General features: G+C 35.5%; 1 protein-coding gene and 1 long non-coding RNA gene across 2 annotated transcripts in view; one reads left to right on the top strand and one right to left on the bottom strand.

The window, feature by feature from the left end:
• Positions 1-19460, top strand: part of LOC114242067 (uncharacterized) — a 173508-nt gene that overhangs the window by 41217 nt on the left and 112831 nt on the right. The gene's annotated exons all lie outside the window — the stretch shown is intronic.
• Positions 14731-15330, bottom strand: LOC149502369 (uncharacterized). Its single transcript, XR_016323591.1, has 2 exons — positions 15103-15330; positions 14731-14816 (listed from the first exon to the last, which is right to left on the bottom strand). It is a non-coding gene; the product is annotated as an uncharacterized LOC149502369 (long non-coding RNA).

Here is a 19460-nt window from a genome sequence, read left to right as displayed (position 1 = left end):
CCCCTAGACCTACGAGCGTCGATTGTGAAATGAAATCAAAGCACTATTCACGAGCCCTCTCGTCGCAAATTGGGTTAGGAGACGATAGGAGGCACTGCTCGTCCTTCTTGAGGGCGCTCTTTCATATTTCCAGCTGTAAACTATTTAGAGACGACCTTTTTTACACGCTTTATATTAGCTTCACTTGTATGTATGTTTGTAACTGACTCCTTTAGACGGGATTTTGTCCCACTTTAAACGGCCAGATTTCATTCAAACTCTGTAGATTTATCGAGGACCGATGACAATACACTAATTTGATAAGATTATTCCATTATTCAATTTGCAAAACAATATTTTTTACTGGTGGTAGGACCTCTTGTGAGTCCGCGCGGGTAGGTACCACCACCCTGCTTATTTCTGCCGTGAAGCAGTAATGCGTTTCGGTTTGAAGGGTGGGGCAGCCGTTGTAACTATAATGAGATCTTAGAACTTATATCTCAAGGTGGGTGGCGCATTTACGTTGTAGATGTCCATGGGCTCCAGTAACCACTTTACACCAGGTGGGCTGTGAGCTCGTCCACCGACCTAAGCAATAAAAAATAAAAATTTTTTTTTTCAATTTATATAATTTTTATCTATAGTCGATAAGGCAGGAATTGATGTTAAAGTACTTAATAATTTTAAAAATACGCTTTTTATAGAAGATTCAACTCAAAAATAGAAAATAAATTTTAATAAATTTAAATTGAAAATAGTGTAAAATATATTATATTTAAAAAAAGCGTGGGGTACTTTTTAAGATATTATTGAAATAATAGTTCTTCTACTCATATCTGTCAGAAAAATATTTATAACTAATAACACCATGCACCCCGCGCTTTTTTTACATTTTATATAAAGCGTGTTTTTTAAGCTATTATTTATTTTATTGCGTAGTTGGGTGGAGGAGCTGACAGCCCATCTGGCGTTAAGTAGTTACCATAGACATCTACAACGTGAATGCCGCCACCCACTTTGAGATATGAGTTCTAAGGTCTCAGTACTCACTGTACATCCTCTTACTGTAACAGCGTGCTTTTATCAAAGTTGAAAACTTACTAAAACAGTTCCTTGGATATTTTCGTTTAATATTAGTTCGATAGGCATGGTCGAACATATTATGTTCATTCGAAGCTATATATGTATAGTGTAAACAATTTGCTTGCCCATACAGCAAATTAGTAGGTATTATGTGATATGACTAAATTTAAAAATCGTATTAATCTGAGAAAATGTTTTATTGAGTTTTGTTTCAGTTCTATTTACAAAATATTCGTTCGATGTTAAATTTAGAATGTATAATGGAGTTACCAATAAGAGAGTTTTTTACGAGCTCCAAAAAGTTATAGTGCCTTGTTGGATATACATATGTATAAAGCTTTTATCTCCATTTTATTTAGTTGCAATTTTCAATGATATTTGTTCGAAAATATTCTACAAGTGCTTTTGAATATTTTGTATATTCCTAAATTCTATTTATTCACCGAAGTGCTCATAAAAAAATTTAAATTTTGTTGATATCTTTTCACACATTTCTTATATTATCACACATTTTATTAAAAACTAGCTGACCCGGCAGACTTCGTAGTGCCTCAATCGATAAATAAAAGACTTAAACTTTTGTATAAAATAAACTTAAAACAAACAAAAGGAATCCGTCCGACGGGGGACACATCAAAGGGAAAACAAAATTGTTATTTTTATTTAATTCCGAGCGTTTTCATATTTATCTACCTTTTAAACCTTCTCTGGACTTCTACAAATAATTCAAGACCAAAGTTAGCCAAATCGGTTCAGCCGTTCTCGAGTTTTAGCGCTATTAACGAACAGCAATTATATAAGATATAAGCGAATGCCATCGTTAATTGTTTTACTGATAATTTGCTCTTAAAACAATAGACTAATACAAAATTGTCAAAATCAATTTCCAAAAACCATCAAGCTCGAGAATTACATCCAAGCAAGACCGCGCGCATCCTTTCAAAATGTAATCGTTGTTCTATCGAAACTTGCTATACATTAACAGGCCGTCTAAATTTGACGGTTCATCGTAACCGTAATATTCTCGGTGGTTCTGTTTAATTGTTGCGGCGTAACCGACAGCCAGCGGCCGCAGCTACCCGCGAGGCCAAACTAAAACAGTGACTTCATTACTTTCATTGCCGAAGTTCTCGGCTCCCTCATGTATTACTGGGGACTTTAAATTGAACTGTTTATGTATTACGTACCCTGTAACCGTTCACCGTTGGGAGTAGAATGTTTCGAGTCTCTCTGAATTATAGCTTTGGTTATGAAAATTCTATCGTGTCGTGCACGTCGTAGTCTTGTATTTCTATACTCATGTGCATTTATTATGGAGGAATTAATGCTTGTATTATGTTTGTACGCGTCTTGAAGTATGACGAACGAACTAAACTTTATTATTGGAATGAAATGGAATAAAAAAAAAAATTAATAAAATTTAGTTCGTTGAAGACTTTTTTTATGAAGCGTATTCACGCGATGTAGAATTCATGCGTTATTCAAATGTCAATCCAATGAATAGGAGTTAATTTAAAAATAATTGGATCTTTAAAACGAAATATTCAGTGACAGATAATATGAAGTGAGCGTAGAAAATATTATAGAAAAAAAAAGTTAACGATTAAAACATTCGCGTGACCGATCGTAATTCAACTAACAAGACATGTAAACTATACAGGATTGTTTTGAAAACAACAAAATAACATTTGAATTCGCGCGTTGAAAACGAAATCCATTTCGCGTGTGTTCCCGGTACCCTGACTACAAACACTGACTTTCTCTCTTCACGCAACAGCTGCCTAGCTGTGTCCAGAGTCAATGACATGGTCATTTGTTTTTGTAATTACACCAGCACGAGCTAGCTGTATGTGTAAATTGTTGCCGCATTCAGCTCGGTTCAGTACCCTCCTAGACGAGGTGACACGATATAAATTATCCTGTCCGCTGTGATGACTGCCGGAGTACTCTGAGAGAATGTTTTATGCAGGAATATTAATGACCTGCAATGAATACTATAATGCATCTACCGCAAAAATGGAAATTATTAATAGTAGAATAAAAATCGGTGTAATATATGGTATAATGCAGAGAGGTATTGGGTCTTTTTGGTATTCGCGAGTCGTAGATATAATATTATAATTAAAACTGTTTTTACAGTTTAATCTCGCGTTTTTAAAATAAGGTTTTTACTTTTAATTAGATATTGGTTCTTTTGTTATTAACAGGCAATTAGCACAGAATTACGCGGAGGCTCACAAGTCTCTTTACCACTAGGCTTACGGGTAGAGTAACATTTTCGGTAGAGGGTTTTTCAACATACAATTATTAACGTCTCTTTTATTCTTGATTTATTTGGTTATGTAATTTCATTTAAATATCTAAAGCTTAAAGTATAAAAACGGTTGGTTCACTTTGAACATTAGTTTCTCATTTGTGGACGCGAATGCTTACAAACAAGTTTGTTTTGGTCCCTTGCCCATTAACCTGGGCTTAACTATTCATCACGCCGGTGACCTCTTTTCCAAGGTGTCCCAAAGATAATTTAGCCTGCGTTCCTCGCGACCTTTACGGTCAAAACGTTACCGAATTGTTAAAGGCAGGTGCCCCGAGAGAAAAGATATACTTTGAGCATATAAAACAAGCGTAGGTTGCTGATCTCTGTTATGATAACATAAAACATCAAAGTCGCGATCGAAAAGAAATTTATTAATATTTTTTTTTTTATTGCTTAAATTTGCGTCTTAAGTGGATACCGTAGTTCAAAGACATTAACAACGTAAATGCTACCCACCTTGAGACATGAATTATAAGTCTTAATTCTATATTATAACCTTCAAATCGAAAAGCATTGCTGCTTTGTGGGAGTATTAGTTGGGATAGCGGTACCTACCCATACTTGTTTATAATACGTCATACCAATAGTGGTTGGAATACTTCGACGCTGGTTTAATAATCAGAGAATGCTGCAGCCTAGTCTCTGGTGTATCCCTAAGTCGTTTTTACGATACCCATGAGACTAGCTGGAGAATAATCCACAACCAAATTCTTATTGCTTAGTTGTGGGATCAGTAAATAAAGACAGCTACAAAGGAAGGTGTTTATAGACTACGTAAGATAGTAAACAAAGCAATTATTAGTTGCCCATGAAAGTTCATACTTTTACAAAGAAATGAATTAACAATAACAATCGCGGGAAGGGTTTTCGCCAAATAAAGGTGTTCTTTTTTATTTAGCCGAAGCTTGCCTTATTAGCGTTACTTCTTCATAAACAGAAACATATTTTCACTCATTTAAGTCCTTCAAATAAAACAAAGGCACAAAAGAGTTTGCTTCCATTCTGAGAAGTCCGTTGAGAAATCATGGTAAAAAAATGTTGAAGTCTGAGAAAAGTTTCGATTGCCGGTAGATTATGCCGAGAATTTTCCATTAAATAAATTGAGTTCCTTGAGTACATACAATCGTGAAGACATGGCGTTTAAGGCAGACATGTGACAGGCTCTTCAGTAATGTAGTTATTTAGAAATATTTATTGACTTTTCTGAATTCTATTTACGAAAGCGTATATATCTTAGGCACCGAAAAGACTTTGGACCGCGTGTAATTTGAAGATGCTCTGCGCTATTTCAGTTCCTGATTTTATTGTTGGCTTCTAAATTGTGGCGATCATCATCCCTCTCTACCCCGATGTGTTGTTCAATGCACAAGCGAGAGGGCCACTGAGCAAGGGATCTTATTTTGTTCGACGGAATGTATTTTTGTCGACTGATACCGAGGGTAGGAGTTTTATTGGCTCAATGATCTGGCTTTATGAGTCATGTTTGCTATAATAAAATCGTTCGTTGCCTCCGAAATGAGCTTCTATATTGAAACTTATGCGTTGCCAATGTCCGATGGGTAACGTGGATGTAAACTGTTGTTGTAAATCATTACATGTTTAAATTTCATTTACTTACTTTTTGATTTATAGGCCGAAGTACTAATGTATATTGAAACTAAAAATTTTTGTTATTTCTTTTTTTTTTTGCAATTATTTTCTCATTTAATATTTAAAAAAAACTATAATAGTAAAGGCTTTATAAACTGTGATAAATTAAGATTAAAACTTAAAACACGAATGTAGAAGAACGTAAGAAAGCTGGTATAGTATAGTTATATTTTTATGTACCTGCAACTTAATCCGAAGGATTACCTCGGATAGAAGCAGTCAATTCGGGTCGAAGATATTTCGATAAAGCGATTTGGGCGCGGTTCCTGCGTCAATCACGCGTCTCGGAGAACGTTCCCTTACTCCTAGTTGCCAAACAAGGTGCCTCAGTTATCTGCGTAGGGTCGACGTCCTCGTGGACAGCTGGAAACTTGCCTCAATTAATCAGTAATGCGGAAGTGGGTTGTCACTAACAAGCTTAAAGCGAACATCGGGTAATTAGACATTTCAATTAAAAATGGAGAACGATATTCACCTTAATTTTTTTTAATTATGACTTTATGCATATTTCATAATATACAGTGATAGTAGTTATCACAGAAAGACAAAATCTTCCGGCGAGGTTGTTCGGGATTTGAATATTTGTAAATTTATCTTGAAAGTCCTTAAATGTAATAAGTGACTAAGTGGTAACTAAGTCTTATTCAGGTGATCCTCCTACACCACTCCCATCCGTGACCGCAGGTCGTACTGGTAAGTTGGCCTCGTCCGTTCTGACATTATCTACCAAGTTCCAATGCTCTGCAGTGAATCGAGGCTCAGCCTGAATGCTGATTATCAGTCATCACATCATTTTGCAACATTTATTTTTTATCAGTTACATTATCTGTCTTTTAAAGTAAGATAAAATTATGTACTGATTTTGTTAATAGTAGTCAAAATATAGGTAAACTAAAAAAAAAACTACTGTGATTGGAGCTGTTATTTAAGAGACATTTACTAAAAAAATATAATGTTTGAATATAAAAAAAAATTTAATACTATCTCCCCATCACACTATAACTGAACTAACTCACTATTGGTATGGTAGGTAAGCCCGCAGGGGTTTGTATCAGCCTATAATTCTGCCACAAAGTAGTTCCGTAACAGTTTGAAGAATGGAACGGTTGAAATGTTGACCTTATGTCACAAAGTGGCGACATTCACATTGAGATGATTATGGGCTCCAGTAACCACCTAACCAGGCTTTGAGTTCAAAAAGTCGCTTAAAAATTTTAAATTTTGAAATATTCAGCATAGAAAACGCTAACATAATTGTATACATGCCTCTAATATTTTAACCATATGTTGATTATTCATGTAATGTTTTAAATCACTACCATTTATTTTAACACAATATGTAATTGAATGTAGTAAATAAAAATTTGGCAATTATTCTACTAAACTAACACTAATCGAGGCCTTAGTGATGTAATACAATGCATTTTGATCTTTAAGTGTTATTTTATTGTATTAAAGCTAAGAACATGTGTTTTTGTTAATGCTCGATTTTACTGTCCATAAAATTTTCGTGCCCATTAGATTGTACCTTGATTTTTAGCGTTTATTATAAGACTAGCTGACCCAGCAGACTTCGTAGTGCCTCAATCGATAAATAAAAGACCTAACTTTTGAAAAAAATAAACTTAAAACATACAAAAGGAATTCGTCCGACGGGGAACACATCAAAGGAAAAACAAAATTGTTATTTTTATTTAATTCCGACCATTTTCATATTTATCTACCTTTTAAACCTTCTCTGGACCTCTACAAATAATTCAAGACCAAAATTAGCCAAATCGATCCAGTTGTTCTCGAGTTATAGCGAGACTAATGAACAACAATTAATTTTTATATATATAGATAGATATCATAGTTCGAAGCGTCAAGCTACAATATGCGCTTTCGTACAGTGTACAAATTTATTCAAATGACTCGCGTCAGAGCTCATTTTACTAAGTCACCTGGCACAAATTCCCGGAGGGCTTATTTTCTCCAGTACATAATGAGTTCTCTTAGCCGACCTCTTTTGTGGTTTACTACTGAGCTGTTTTGTAACGCTTTAACCCTTTATAACACTCGGGGTACGCAGTCTGAATTGTTTCAAAATTCAGCTCGCAATCTAGATTTCATTTCACCAGTACTTTATGTAAGTTAAACTTTATTTTCGTATTATGAATTCTTAAGGAATTGTTCGGACGTAAGAAAACTGTTGGTAATAATTGGTAATAATAACTGTTGTAAGTAATAACTGTTGGTAATAATAATGATGGAAATAATTGTTTTCACAGAATCCGAGACAATAATCGCCTTTTTTTTCAAATGCTAAAAATTCAATAGTCTAAAAACTATCTAACTAATCCTAATCTAAGTAGTCCACTAAAATTCTACTAGTTGTCCAAAAGTAAATACGCTTGCGCGGATCCTTTTAACATTAAACCGGACCCGTGCAAACGCAAGCTCTCGTAACATTTAAAATGTACTAAAGTAATTGAATATGCAAGATCCTAAACCGATCCTGAACGTTGGAATTCGCCTTGGCACACGCCACTAGCGTATAGTTACTAGTGGTAATGGCACGTCATTGCGGACGGTTTTCGGTAAGATGCGAAAATTATGCTGGACCCTGGACGATGTCGTAAACGTTTCCACGCACTACATATATCAGGACACACTGTCGAGGTATATTTATGACGTCACTTATGACGTCAAACTATCGTTTGTGAAGGGTCCAGTCCGTATTCAGTTTATGAATATATGAATGGTATTAACGAAATTTATGTGCAGAAAATATTGTCGGAGTGGGTAGTAGGCGTAAAGAGATCGGTATCGATTTTAATGACCTTTTGTAATTGTAATGAATTCCACTATAATCTACTTCCATGCTCTGATGCTTATTAGTAATGTATAGATAAGGTGTACTTACTGTAATTATCCAAGGATGACCGTATATTTGGCTTACTATTACTTACTTGCCATAATCTATAAATTAGTAGGTAATTAAACTAATAGCGTACCTGATTGTTTGTATATGACCTAAAACTTTTCTTAGGCCTACATGTAACATATATATTATGTTCTCTAAAAAAGTTTACTTATGACAGAAAAAAGAAAGCGTTTAAAAATATATTATATAAAATATTAAAGACACCAAATCCTTTCTTTGTTGAGAACAAAGCTTTTAAAAGCTATAGCCATAAAAATCACACTGAAAAATGAAGTTTCGACTATTATGAAAAAGAAACAAAATCGTTCCATTCGAACCTAAAATTATAATAGTACTAGCGACCCGCCTTCGCTTCGCTTCGGAAACTGTAATTTATTATTGATTTCTCCACTGTTTAATGGATGTTATTATACATATAAAACCTTCCTCTTCAATCACTCTATCTATTAAAGAAAACCGCATCAAAATCCGTTGCGTATTGTTAAAGATTTAAGCATACATAGGGACAGACAGATATAGGGACAGAGAAGGCGACTTCGTTTTATACTACATATGTAGTGATTGTAAAAAAATATTTTTTTCTTTTTTTTTTGTCCTGGCAGGCCGACGAGCATACGGCCCACCTGACGGTGAGTGGTTAACGTCGCCCATTGACTTCAGCAATGCCAGGGGCAGAGCCAAGCCGCTGCCTACCGCTTTATTTCAATAAAGTAATAAAGGGTGATTTTTTACTAGCTATAGGAAATGATTTAAAAAAAAAACATATAAAATTTAGAAAAAATCATGAAATCTTTATTTGAATCGATAGTACGGTTCGTATAATTTAATGTTTGTAGATTATTTCATGAAATTGTTGACCACGGCTGCGCCTCAAACGGTCCATCCGCTTAGTCCAATTTTGGCATACTCTTTCCAACATTTCGGCTGATTTCTCACGAATAAATGCTTCAATGTTGTCTTCCCATGCGTTGATCGAAGCGAGCTTGTCAGCATAGACATGAGCCTTAACATAGCCCCACAAAAAATAGTCTAAAGGCGTTAAATCGCACGATCTAGGCGACCAATTGACCGGTTCCAAACGTGAAATAAAAAAGTGGATCTTCCGTCAACTTTTCAAGAGCCCATTCACCAAAAATTCTGCTTTGTGGTAGGTCTTTCGGCTTCAATTCTTGCACCAGCTGTATTTTGGAAGGCTTCGCACCTAAATCCTTTCACAAAATTTTCCCCGTTGTTGAATAACAGAGGCCCAATTGCTGCGAACGTCGTCGAATCGATAATTGATGGTCATCGCTAACACTGGCCGATACAGCTGCGGTATTTTCGTCAGTTCGCACTGTTCGTAAGCGTGATGGTGGTTTAATGTCCAACAATGTAAATTTGATGCGAAATTTAGTCACAATAGCCCGAATAGCCGCTTCAGTGGGTCGATTAAACTGACCATAAAATGGAAGAACCACGCGAGATGAACTTTCTTAACAGAGCACGCATTTGGTAATAAAATTTTGTAAGACGATTCATGGTTAAATTATATACCAAACTGAAGATGTTTGACAATAACACAAAACACGAAACATGCGTTAGCTTTCAAAATCAGTGTTGCCAAAAAGAAAATAGCTAAAAAATCACCCTTTATATTTTCTTTCGTATATTTCAGCGTTCCGTGATTACTCTAAAACTTTGTATTCGAACAAATATTGATCAGAATTATGAAGCAGATGCTCCTTAAACTGTCCAAGTTTCGTTTCAATTAACTTGAACGTTTTGATGTCGCTTCGACTTCATTCGAATAAAACATCTTGTTTAATTAAATTAATTAATAATTCCAATTTGGGTTGTGATTTTTTTTAAATCTTTCAATAACTTTTCTTTATGATGTAATTTAGGAATATGTTTACTGAGTTTTAATGCCTATTGTAGGGTCACACACACATGCTTAATAACGTACGTGGCGTGTTACCTGGCTACGTAATGCAAGGTGTCATCTTCACCATTCCACGCTTGTGGGAAAAGGATATTGGGACGGGCATGGGACATTCACTGGGCTCATCCTAAAACTATAAATGAAACAGAAGTGTGTCGCGGTTAGATACGAGCGAAATTCGCGATTTTTTAAGTTTTGAAATACGCTTCCATTCGGATTCTTTGGTTCACAATCAATCTATAAAAAAAAGGATGACCAGTCAGTCATTTACTCCGTTTTTTGCTCCTTCGCCCTTTGCTCGGTGAAAGATGGACTAACACGTAATACTGTTGGCAAAACTATATTTAGCAATAAACAAATATTAAAGCTTAAACTCTGTCGAACGTGAAAATATATTATTAATTAAATACTAACGTATTGGAGCCACGACGCAAGCAATATCTTTCACTTAAAACTTACCGAAGTATCGTTAAGAAATTGAGTTTGCTGGAAAGCTTTTATATTCCCATCTGTTTTTAACTAGTACCCGACTGGAACTTGTATTTATGATGTAAAGTTTTCCTTGTATATATGAGAACCCGCACCATGTGCTTCGAACATTCTGGAAACAGGAGTAACATGTTAGTTACTTAATGAAACTTACTATATAGTGTAACATCTCATTATACCGGCGACTGTTAACGTGTATACGACAGTTTTATGTACGAAGTTACTTTTTCTTTTACTGCCTTTTTACTGGTATACAAAGAACGTACTGTAGTTTCAGCGTAAAAAACACTGACTAATGGATTGACTCGGTTCACTGCTAGTTATAATGAATGGAGTTCTTTTAGCCTTGCGATATGCATCTATTTACGTCGAAACAAAAGTTTAGTTCTTAGACGATTTTTCGCTGAAATGCCTTATTTTTTTTTATTATCTTGGCTCCAATTACAACAGTTGTCTTTTTCGTTTACTCAGAATCTGGTCTAGTAGATATCTTGATTCTGAGATGGTGAAGAATATGTAGTTCGTTTTTGTTATCAGCTTTCTCGGAGCGTCAATGATTTAAATTAGTGATTGATTTGAGTTTTCTCGAGGTAACCACATGCGTGTCTCAAAAATACGACCTTAGACGTGGTTACTAATTATTTATGTTCATGATTACTGACGATTGAAAACCTGTTAGCAATGCTATGATATATTATGATAGTTACTGGTGGTAGGACGTCTTGTGAGTCCGCACGGGTAGGTAAACCCACGGTGCCTGTTTCTGCCGTGAAGCTGTAATGCGTTTCGGTTTGAAGGGTGGGGCAGCCGTTTTACTGTAAAGACTGAGACCCTAGAACTCATACGTCAAGGTAGGTGGCAGCATTTTAAATTGTAGATGAGTTACGTTACGTTGTGAGCTCTTCCACCCATCTAAGTAATAAAAAAGATAAAAACGTTTATACGAACGACAACGATAGTCTAGACGACTATAATACATAATTACAATAAAAAGAAACCTGTTTGTCCTTGAGAAACCTTGTTTGTTTACATAGAGAATATTATTTTGGATAAAAATATATTTTTTATAATTCACCTGCAACCACAGGCTGGTTTCGGATGTTTTTTTAATGTTAAAGCGAACTCGGTATAATTTGAGATTTGTACCAACGTGAGCGTCCATTGAAGTTCATTGTTTGAGCGTTAGTAATATTACGGAGCTAAGCTGAAATATTGTATTCCTAATTTTAGTGCGAACGCAGACAGGATTATAGTAATATAATTTAAGGGTGAAATGTCGTACGTTCGCAACGTTCTTGAGGTAAGGTCGCCCTCAATTGTTACGTGTAATTTCGTATATTATTATGCTGAGTTATATTTGATCGCCTCGTTGCTGTAGTGGTTGTAACATTTGACATCGGAGATGGTATCTTTGCTAACGAAGTTTTGTATTCGGGGTCTGGAAATGCTTGTTCTTGTCTCGCATTTCAGCCCGGTACCAACAGGAGAAAATTCTTGATAGATTTTTTTTTATTGCTTAGGTAGGTGGACGAGCTCACAGCCCACCCGATGTTAAGTGGCTACTGGAGCCCATAGACATCTACAATGTAAATGCGCCACCCACCTTGAGATATAAGTTCTAAGGTCTCAGTATAGTTACAACGGCTGCCCCACCCTTCAAACCGAAACGCATCATTGCTTCACGGCAGAAATAGGCGAGGCGGTGGTACCTACCCGTCCGGACTCAGAAGAGGTCCTACCACCAGTAAAATTTAGCACTATCTAATTATAAATGACATAGCGTGGCGTTTTATTATCAGCATTACTGAAATAGCAACTGATTGGATTGTGATTTTGACGGCAAAGGAAATCGAGTAGGAAGATCAAACTCATCATAAACCTCCACGATTACGAGTGACTGACAGGTCATGTTGTCGATTCGCTTTGATAGACTCCAGGTTTGAGGGTGAATAGTATGTTAGTCTTTAACTAAGACAACTTTTAGGTCGACATTTGAATGTTGTGCTCACGAATGACATTTTAGTCGTCCATGACCACAAACGTTGTGAAGTATTCGCAATATCGGACATATAATAATTACACTAAAAAAGGGGGCGATAAAAACCGTAATATTAGTTTTAATTATGTCTACGACTCGGGAAAACTGAAGAAAACTGTAGATAAGTCTCGTATTATATAATAGCGGACAATCTCTTGTCGCGCCTAATGTTAAACGCGTATATTAACCTATCTATAATGCACAACTATAATAATTTAATTCAGTAACGTAGTATTTTAGTGGCGTCCTCGAAAAGAAGTTTATGATATCGCATTGAGCGATTATGGACATCAATGAATTAATGAACACAACATGTTAAACATGTTGTATACAACACGTTTTAGCATTCATCATCGTTCGCCAAGCCAGCGTTCAACAAGTAAGTACGCCCACTAACATTATGTAATATTTAAATTAGTCGCCCAAAGTATGATAATTGAAGTTTAATATTTAAATAAGACTCGTGCTTGAAGTTCTTTAAATTATTCTACAATGCCAGGACTTGAAAATTGATAGTCAGTCATACAAAACGTTTTGAGTATAATGCAGTATTGAATGTTAAAGGAGATTTAATAGGGTAGTGCAAATTTGACATAGAGAGAACTGAAATTAAAATAGATTAATCGGTGTCGAAAGAATTTTCACATTAATTCGTTTTGTAATCTATACTAATATTATAAAGAGGAAAGATTTGTTTGTTTGTTTGTTTCGAATAGGCTCCGAAACTACTGGACCGATTTGAAAAATTCTTTTTCCATTAGAAGCCGACATTGTCCCTGGTGAACATAGGCTACTTTTTTTTATTTTTTTTTTATTTTTTATTTTTTTGTTTCATGTGTGTTTTAATGTTTCCGAAGCGAAGCGAGGGCGGGTCGCTAGTAAATAATATATTTGTAATTTAGTGACGAAAACAAAAACACTCTTAAATACTAAACCGAACTTAAAATTAAAATATTTTTAGCCTGTTGATACTAGACCGGATATTAAAGTGTTGATACTAGACCGGATATTAAAGCGAAGCTATAAAATTATTGCATCGTCACTGATCTTTAATCCGTCTGCAAACTTTCAAGTTAATCGGATGCGTTGATATAAAAAATGAAGCGGAAGCCTTTAGCCAAATTAAAAAATAGAAAAATAACTGATGTTTTAATGTTAATCATTTATTTTATCGTTACAACTCAAGGTACAACAAGGTAAGATGGTTTTTAAATTAATAATTTTGTGCAGCGACCGGCGCGTGCGCGTTATTCCATCTTTCGAACCTCACTGACATATATTAAGTGTATAATCTATGTTATATACTGACTGTATTTTTACGAATCCTGCGCAGGCGTCGGTCGCACGGCGTTGGTCGACACTTTAGGGTTCCGCTTAGCGTGCGAGGATTTTTTATTATACTTCGGTTCCGCACGTTACAATGTCAATTAATTTATTCATGATTTACATTTGCTTTTTCTAGATGACTTGGAAAATCATACTACTACGAGTGTTTTGTCAAAAGTTTTCGTCTATAAAAAAGAAATGATACGTTGAAGCTCATCAACAAATAGTAAACTTAGAATAATTACACATAGAACGATAGTTCTCTTCAAAGCGGTCTGTCAAAAGTGAGGCAAAAATATAATCTATGTGTGCGTAAGGTACTTGTATTTACGCTCGACGAAACGCACACAGTGAAAAAAAGAATGTTGCCAATCTATTAACTTTCTCTAAAAATAGAGAATTTCAAACTATTACTTGTGATCACAGAACAAATGTGATTGTTAGACTACACCTTTTATTTATTTGGAACTCATCAATTATTACTGCTGAACTGATGACAAGGCCCATAAATCCCCTAAACGATTAGGAGCTAAATATAAGTGCAATTCGTCTATAGAAACTACTCGGTAGTAACCCGTTTTGTTTACATCCTAAATAATCTAACGTACCTATTTACCAGAATACACGAATATTGCCTGCATGATGAAAATAAAACTTGTTTATTTTTTTTTGTTTTTTGTTTAAACCCGCCACCACACGACCTACTTCAAAATACTTACGTTATTTGGTGTAAAGTTATTATTTTTGGTGGCATTGTTTATAGGGCGGTTTTTTAATTTAATAATAGTGTAACTTACAAAAAACACGCGAATATTCTAATTCACTTAGAAGCATTCTAGTTTACGTCTGTATCTATAGTCAAGCAAAGTAGTTACTTTTGCTTAAGGAATGACCTAAGAAAATATTTTATGCTCAAACAAACAAGTGCCAGAATTGTCGAGAAAAGTCATGTTTCAAGTTATAACTTGTCTATAGATAGATACGGGTCTTAGAGTGAAAAAAACAAGTATAATTATTTATTTCAGTAGCCTTGTAACAACTGAAACTGTTTTCTGAACAATTGTCGCTTCGATGATAGGAAGGAAACCTAAAACCAAACCAAAACATAAAATTACATATTATTATTATAATTATGCGAACTTGTTCTGTTTTTGTCTCAGTTTCCTTATTAATCAATTTAATTTAATAAAAAAATGCGCTTGTAATTGCCTAATTGAGACTGTTTCACTTTTAATTTAACAACAAAATGTGTGAGAATATTTCATATGTGTTGGCAACATTTTCATAAACTATAGCATTACAAATTATTGAAATTTATTTTTCATTTTGATGAATGTTTTACGTAAAAATATACGTTCATACGCATTACTTACCCGTGAAATGTAATGTTACTATCTTTCTTGTGTTTTTCCGATGTACTATGACATCCGTTCATTGAACAAACCGTCATTTTTAATAAAATTTTCGGGAGTACTTTTCAATACGACACGTCCTTGAGCACTGACGGGCCGAATAATGAACTTAGCCAATATGGCTAGGTTTGAGTTGCCTCACTTTACGGAGGCGGACTCGGTTTCTATGTGTAATTATTCTAAGATAGTAAACAAACAAAAATCAGTGACAAGCAAAAGAGAAAATGGTACCCACCCCATTTTGCCTTTACCTATATTAATAAATAGATTTTTCCTACTTTGTGACGGCGTATTACTTGTTAAAACACACTTCAGTAATAAGCTGTCAAAGTTGTGCTATATCAAAATATTCGAGAGCAACTTTTTTACCGAGACCTTAATCCGAACTTTTGGGAATACGCTTAGTTTAAGTGGTTCGTCGAATATTTTCCTATATTTAAATCTGACCTTTTGAGAACATTTTTTTCAAAAATTCTTTGTTTTATAAGGAAATAAAGTTGGGAGGCACTTGAACGTTCCGATACTATGGTCGACGAGCAAGTCCTTGGGAACGAACGTAAGCGACACACTACAATTTTTTTATAAGTTGATTGCTGATAAATAAGCCTTCGAGTTCCTATGAATAAATACACTTCTTATATTTTATTACTGCAGTAAGCGGAGGCTCGCGAGTTCACGACCCATATGCTGTTTAGTAGTTACAATACCACAAAAATACTGCCTCCCACCTTCAAAGATCAGATTTAAAAAAAGAATTGAATTATCATAACACTCCACTTACTATACAAGCAAGAATGCATGACTGCTTCACGCCTGAAATAGGTACGCTAGCGCCAGCTACTTTTTTTTTTTAAAGCTTAAATGGGTGGACGAGCTCACAGCCCACCTGGTGTTAAGTGGTTACTGGAGCCCATAGACATCTACAACGCAAATGCGCCACCACCTTGAGATATAAGTTCTAAGGTCTCAAGTATAGGTACAACGGCTGCCTCACCCTTCAAACCGAAAGGCATTACTGCTTCACGACAGAAATAGGCAGGGTGGTAGTACCTACGCGCGCCGACTCACAAGAGGTCCTACCACCAGTAAAAAACGTATTCCAGATTACCAATTCATTTCCGAACATTTCATTCAATCATCAGCTTATTTTCAGTCCATTAATAAAACATTTAACAGTTACTAACTTTCGTATTGTTTGTTTCTTCAATAGAACGTCTGAAAATGAACTGTTATTTGAGTATGCTTTTGTTTAAAGAATTCGCGCGAGACCAAACGAAATATTTTACTTTGAGTGGGCTGGCAGTTTGCACTATTCGTGTTTTCTTTGTGCCGAACGGTCCGCGTTTATAAGGCTTAACAAACAATTTCTCGTCGACGGCGTGCGGCACGCTCCGCAGCATTAAATCTAAGGCTTCTATCTCTTTGTTGGTAAACATATTCAATAAAATCTCGTCGAGTAACTGATGGTGCAAGCGATTGTTTTGTTATATCTTCTTCTTCTATCTTCTATCTTTTTCCTCTTCTATATACATATATAAAAATGAATTGCTGTTCGTTAGTCTCGCTAAAACTCGAGAACGACTGGACCGATTTGGCTAATTTTGGTCTTGAATTATTTTTGGAAGTCCAGAGAAGGTTTAAGAGGTAGATAAATATCAAAAAGCTCGGAATTAAATAAAAATAACAATTTTGTTTTTCCTTTGATGTGTCCCCCGTCGGACGGATTCCTTTTTTTTGTTTTAAGTTTATTTTATACATAAGCTTAGGTCTTTTATTTATTCATTGAGGCACTACGAAGTCTGTCGGGTCAGCTAGTATTTTATAAAATATAGATTATAGTCTATATCGAGTTATAGTTCAATCGTGAGTGCTTTGAGAAACTGTTCGCCGTAGTACTACATATCTTTGCACCGGGCGTCGTTGTCTAATACCTGAAAACTCACAATACGGACAGTACGGTCGAACTCATTTCTCCCTTGTATTCTACATCTCAGGGACGAAATGCGTTTTGTTTTTCCTTACCGTCATGGCCGTCTTCGGACAAGAGTTTTGAGGAAAGTTCCATAAAAAATACACTACACTAACACTAAAAAACACTAGTCATGTATGTATATGCGAGATCAAATGCAGTGAGGTATTCAATGTTTTACTCTTTTGAGTTTTTTTTTTACTTTTCCCAGCTCTACAATCGAAACGCTAAGGTAGGGACTTATGACGACTTTCGAGATTTTTACGAATATTATTAAATCATAATAAAAACCTCGTCGAGAACTGCTTGCTATTAACTACAAAAAATCCACTCGATTTATAAAACGCTTGCGAATTTCGAAGCGCAAACATTCCGACTAACTATTCGTTCTATTTCAACTATTCACCTACAGTACATAAAGAAGTCATATATAAAACCCTGTCTAAAATGTTTGCAACTGTAGCGACATATTGCAATAATTACTATTAAGTTAGAAGTTTAAGAAGTTTGTTCTACAAAACTTTGTATTGCGTTCTCAACATTATTACTTAAGAACAATGTTAACAATTTTAAGCATTGGTTTAAAACTAGTTCACGTGTTTTACGTTTGATTTACTTTTAATAATTCAAAAAAACTCATTGTTCCAATGGATATTATGGTGACTGTACGCCAATCGAAAGGCATACATCGTATTCGCATGGATTGAAGCTAAGTGTAATGGGAAAGTAGTTGAAGTGACTGCGGGAAGTCGAGGTCACGTAATTGTTTTTTTTTTCTATTTTAATTACCGGCCAAACTATTACCATTACAATTGAGACATCGACTTAAAATCTCATGGTATTGACATTCACGATTTTATATCTATGGACTCAGGTAACTATTTAATATTGGTTGCCACAGGAGCTAGTCACTACTAATAAACCGTTCCTTTTTTATCGCTTAGATATGCGGACGAGCTCACAGCCCATCTGGTTTTAAGTGATTACCAGAGCCCATAGATAACTACAACGTAAATGCCGCCACATACATGCATACCTATACTTGAGACTTAAGAACTTATATCTCAAGTTGGGTGGCGCATTTACGTTGTAGATGTCTATGGGCTCCAGTAACCACTTAACACCAGGTGAACTGTAAGCTCGTCCACCCATCTAAGCAATAAAAAATAAAAAAAACGTACCTCGAAACATAAATTCTAAGTCTCACTGTCTAAGTCACACTCACACTTACTGCTTCACGGCAGAAATAAGCAGGGCGGTGGTACCTATCCGTGCGGACTCACAAGAGTTCCAGCCCTTGATCGTGGTCTAAATTAAAAAAAAATGCGTATTTGATTTTATTTCACGATGCTATTCCTTCTACATGAAAGTCGCAGTGAATACGTAAAACGGAGCAAGAGACTAATATATTTGCATACAGTAGTAGGGCAATAAAAACGTTTATATCCCGAAAGACGAGAAATGACAGCAGAGAGCTGGAGACTGTTTAAAATAATGACATTGAACGCTTTCGGTGCTATTTTGAATGTAAACGTAAAGATGAAATGAAGTTAGTGAAGTGGCCAACGACTTGGACTGCTTTGTGAAATTCCTGACTGAAATACTTTGGAGAACAGTTAGTTTGATCAAAGACAAAGCGGTATTCGATTCTTTTTCTATGACCGTGTAAGGTTTATTATAGAAGTATTTTTTTAGAATATGTACATTATTTACATTAATGTTATTACGAGTGAAGTTTGAAAAACTTGAAGGGCTCCGTTTGTATATGTATTGTATATGTATAAATGATAGGTACATCGCGTGTAATTTGTTTCCTAGTGATTCTTGTCCACCTGATGGTCGACTGAAAGAGATCGCGCTCTTAATAATAAGACCCCCAATTGTATTTTTATTTATTTATTTTGTGTACAATAAAGCATACTCTCACTCTCTCTCGCTCTCTTTCTTTTTCTTTTTCTCCCCCTCTCTCTTTCTCTGCACTTCTTTTATTAAAGTCGATACTATATCGAATGAAAAAACTTCACGCAAATATGGCACTCACAGACAAAAACACTCCGAACTGAGCTCTTGATTTATTATGCCGTGTGTGTCCTATGCGAGTGCGGCATTAAATGGACGAACGGAACTGAAGTGCACCCATGAGGGTCCTCGTCGCCGTCACGTGCGGTTTACATTCACTGCGATGACAAACTATTGTGGTCTCCATTGCGACCACCGAGCGATTCCAGTTGCACCTAACAACGCGATATCTCCATGTGTACTATGTTTATTATATAAGCGCTTCTGTCAATTCGAAACTTTTTTTTTTATTGCTTAGATGGGCGAACGAGCTCACAGCCCACCTGGTGTT

The sequence above is a fragment of the Bombyx mandarina genome, chromosome 09 (genome assembly GCF_030267445.1).
Source record: "Bombyx mandarina strain Sakado chromosome 09, ASM3026744v2".
NCBI lineage: Eukaryota > Metazoa > Arthropoda > Insecta > Lepidoptera > Bombycidae > Bombyx > Bombyx mandarina.
The sequence above is the reverse complement of the archived record's forward strand: the minus strand, read 5'-3'. Positions and strand labels throughout refer to the sequence as shown.